Consider the following 4731-nt stretch of genomic DNA (forward strand, 5'->3'; position numbering starts at 1 on the left):
TGCTCCTGTATTCTCAATCTCAGGCTCCCCTCACCTGCAAAGATTCAACTTTAGCAGGGCCATCTGCACAAGTAGTGACAGCAGTCATGTTCAGGCCTAGGTACATCTGTTGCCAGTACTGGACATCACTGGACCCCTATGCATATGCCCATTAAGTCATTTTGATGGCAACCTATGCTTTGGGGCCAAATACTTTATTTTTTTATGCAACTTGCATCTTTCTTTTACAGGGGCTGGGTAAGCTCCAAATAGAGGCGCCTTCATGCTACTCTTTTAATGCTCAAATAGGTGAGACATTAAATCAAGGTACCATCTGCCTTTTCAGGTGCAAATAAAAGATAAAAACATACTTTTTGAAAAACAGGAAGCTCTCAGTTGTATCCTAGCTAACATTTATTGCTTAATCATCATCACTAAAACTAAACTATCCAGTTATTAACACATTGCTATCTGTGCAGTTTGCTATGCACAAATTAGCTGCTGAAGTTTCCATATTAAGGCAGTGATCACACTTTAAAACTTGCTTCATTGCTGTAGTGCACTTCAGGACGCCCTAGAACTGGAAATGTGTCATGTAAATACATGTCATTTCCTTTATATTAAGACCTCCAAACCTTCATTTAGCCTATTATTATGTCAGTGTGGATTTGGTGCTTTTACAGGTTAACTCCACTCTTTGATTGTCTAACAAACATTCTATAAGTTGAATTATTATAAACTTGCTTTATGACACTTTTGTCAAAATACCAAATGAAACTGATACATACAATCACTGCTTTGCAACATGCAGCTGAAGACATCGTAGACACCACCTTAGGTGCTAGTCACATTTAAACTCTAGATCTTGAAGGTGAGGGGATTTTACATTTGTTGAAAATGAACCATAAACTTCTGTCCATGTCCAGAGAATAAATGCAGTTCAATTCAAGCTGGCTTTGAAAGGAGAGAAGAGAAAATACACACTTTAAAAAAAACATAGATTATTGCATTTTTATTGAAGTCAATCTTTTGAAGCTTTTTAGAATTTCAGTGTTCACATTCAGAAAAGCATTTCATCCACCTATAGATTGTGGAAGTATAAAAAGATCAAAGCATGAAGAAACTGAAAAAAAGGCAGTGCCTGCACTATGTTTTCCATTCAAAGTGCCTGACTTCAACACTTAACGGTAATCCTTAAATTGTAAATTCCATGCCTCAAAGAACAAAGTGACTGTGAAATGTTGACAGTGTTATGCATACTGCAGTGCTCTGCATAGGAAAATTCTTCATGACAGATAATCTGAAATTATGTGATTTATACAATGTTTATCAATAGTTTGCAACTGGCTTGGAGCTGTCAGCACATTGATGCAAGTTTGTGAATATCGTTTACTCATTTTGGACATGCCTGCACTTCCGGCATAGCTCGTCTCCATGTTTCTATGTGTACAAAAAAGAAATTGGTATTAAAAATTAGGAATGGTTATGTTGTGTAGATCTGACTGACTTATTTCAAAAGTATTTGTTTCTTTATTTTGGCTTACTGTGGTTCACATGAAACACTTACAGCTAAACAGCTGCTTCTCGGATGAAATGGAAAGCACAAAAGTGGGAGCGGTGCTGAAAGATGTTAAGGTCTATTGATGGAACATACAACAAACCATCCATTTCCCCAGATACAGCTGCATTGAAGATGAATAAAAGTAAAAGAATGCTTTAAGTGCAGAGTGTGTAGCATTCTGACATTCTTTGTCAACGGAGGGGTACAGGCTTGCCTACACTATTCTCCATGAAATGAGTTAACCATTTTCACTTGGACCATCACATTTAGAGCGATTTTTCAAAATAAAAATAAATTAGGAGTTCAATAAATTTCTCTCCCATCTCACTTAAGAGTCAGAATCATAATGGTACGGAAGGAATGGTATAACCTATCAATGTAATGATAGTTCTCTGAAGAGTAATCGATCAGTCTCATTCCTCTGATCGATACTTATGCCTTGCAAATTAATTCCTTCAAGCGATTATCAAATTTCTTTTCAAAATCATTTTTCATTGCTGCTTCTATCACATCTCCCTGTGACTCTTGTCCAAAACCTTTAATCTGTGTCTCCTAGTCCTTGTACCATCAGGTAATATTAACTTCTTTTCTCTGTCTGCCTAATGCAAACCAGTCATAATCTTGCACACCTGTCAGATCTCCCCTCAACCTCCTTTGCTCCAAGGAGAACAAACCCAGATTCATCAACTTCAACTTGTAGCTGAATTCACTCTGTACTGAAACAACTGTGGAAAAACATTTCTGCACCCTCTCAAGCACCTTCAGATCCTTATCGAAGTGTGGCGACCATAACTGGTTGCAATACTGTAGTTGTGGCATAACTAATCCTTTATTAAGTTTTATCATAATTCCCTGCTCTTGTACTTAATAACTCTATTTATGAAGCTGAAGATTCCATGCGTTTTGCTTACTACTCTCTCAATATATCCTGCCACCTTCTAAGATCTATGCACATTAACTTCCAGGACCCTCCATCTCCACACACTGTTCAAAACTGAGCCATTAAAAATATAATATGTCTCCATAATCCTTCTGCCAAAATGCATCACCTCACACTTATTTGTATTAAATTGTATCTGCCACTTGCCTGTCCACTGTGCTATCCTGTTGTCCTGTTGCAGCCAATCAATGTCAGCCTCAGTGTTTGTTGCACCTCCAACGTTGGCATCATTAGCAAATTTTGAAATTTTACTTTTTATTCCAATATCAAAGTCATTTTTACATTTAAAAATGTCATCCTTGCACTGACTACTGCTGTTTACTATCCTTCAACCTAGAAAATTATCATTTATCCAGGCTGATACTGATTTTTCTATTTCATGAGCATCAATTTTGTTAACTAGCCTTTTAAGTAGTACTTTGTTAAATACTTTCCTAAAATCCATATAGACAATATAGAACCCATATAGACACTGCATTCCTGCCATCATCCTTCCATGTTACTTCATAAAAAATAATTAATTAGAATACACAAGCATGACCTGTCTTTTACAAATTTGCACTGGTTCTCCTTAATTAATTCAGACCTCTCCAAGTGTCTCTTAATCTATTCCCTAACGATGTTTCCAAATTTGTACAGACCACTGACGTTAAACTGACCAGCCAGTAGTTACTAGGAATGTCCATATACCTTCTCTTGAATAAGGTTGCCACATTGGTCATTTTCCGTTCTCTGGTACCTACCCCATATTGAGAGAAAATTACAAGCTTTGTGACTGGTTGACAACCAGCAGTGGTAGAAGTCTTGGGATCATCAACAAAGGAACAGAAACAAACAGATTTTCGAAAATGACAGGTATAAACTGCTAGTTCCACCAAAACAATCAAATACTGCAAACAACAGGACACATCTGCTGGTAGCAAATGGTGGAGACTCTCAACAGCAAAAGATATGGAAGATGAGCCAGTACAGGTTCAAACATGAGCCTTTTATCATGTAGGGAAATAGTATATCTGCAATTAACAAACATCTGTTTAATGACCAAATGCAGAGGAATCGGCTGCAAACCCTTCTCTGTAAGTCAATAATAGGTTATTATTTAGGCCTTTCCAGACACAATACTTTTTCTCATACTCAATACAAAAGCCAGATCCCACAGGATTGTTTAAACTTTCTGTGAACTGAAACAAGACCATGTATGCAAAACAACCTAGGCCAATGTGCCCATTTAGTCCCAGAGATTTATGTAATGCCCACATCATTTTAACCAGACAATTAATCCTCTCATCCAAAGTCTTTTCAAATATCTGCATTCCTTTACTCCTGGATCACGTACAGTGACTGTGCCTAAACTGCCTTAAGTTCTGGAATTCTCTCCCTAAACATCTCAGCCCTGCTCTTCCTTTAGATGCTCCTTAAAATGCTTCTATTTAACAAAGTTTTTAGCTTCTCCTAATACTCTTGGGTTTAGTGTCTAATTTTGTCCAATCTTCTTCTGCGAAGTGCCTTGGAGCATTTTACTACATCAAAGACACAATATAAATGTAAATTTTTTGTTGTATTAGCCATGCTGAACACTTGTGTAACAGATTAAAGCAGCAAACATGCTTATTTCTAGGTAGAATAATTCACAGAAATAAATGGTTGTTGAAGTTAGTTCAAACAGCATTAATTATAAACATCAGTTCAATTATTGTTGAATTCCTTTGAATAGCTTTCTTTACAGATTGTCCAAAATGCTTCTTGACAAGAAAGTAAGCCGTCTTCAAGTTATGTAGGTGTTACATGCATTAGCATATCAAAAATACCGTCGTTGTATCTGTAAAATTCTGAACAATAGTCCCACCTTTGAAACGTCCGTTTCAATAAAGGAGATCTTTATTTGGCCATAACCAAAGAGCTGGATATTACATACATAAATTATTTTGATGATCAGCTGCTACCTGACAATACTGTCCATGCAGGTGATTACTTTTATCATATTATATCGAAGTTTTTGTTACTATCCCAGCTTTGGGTTATTCTGGATGAGCCAGGTTCTAAAGTGAAACCTGGCTTGACAGACCATAACAAGAGAACCCGGTGTGGCTTCCTCTACATCGGGGAAACCAAGCGGAGGCTTGCAGAACACCTACGCTCAGTTCGCAATAAACAACTGCACCTCCCAGTCGCGAACCATTTCAACTCCCCCTCCCATTCCTCAGACGACATGTCCATCCTGGGCCTCCTGCAGTGCCACAACGATGCCACT

Source organism: Rhincodon typus, chromosome 23, assembly GCF_021869965.1.
Source record: "Rhincodon typus isolate 14 chromosome 23, sRhiTyp1.1, whole genome shotgun sequence".
Lineage (NCBI taxonomy): Eukaryota > Metazoa > Chordata > Chondrichthyes > Orectolobiformes > Rhincodontidae > Rhincodon > Rhincodon typus.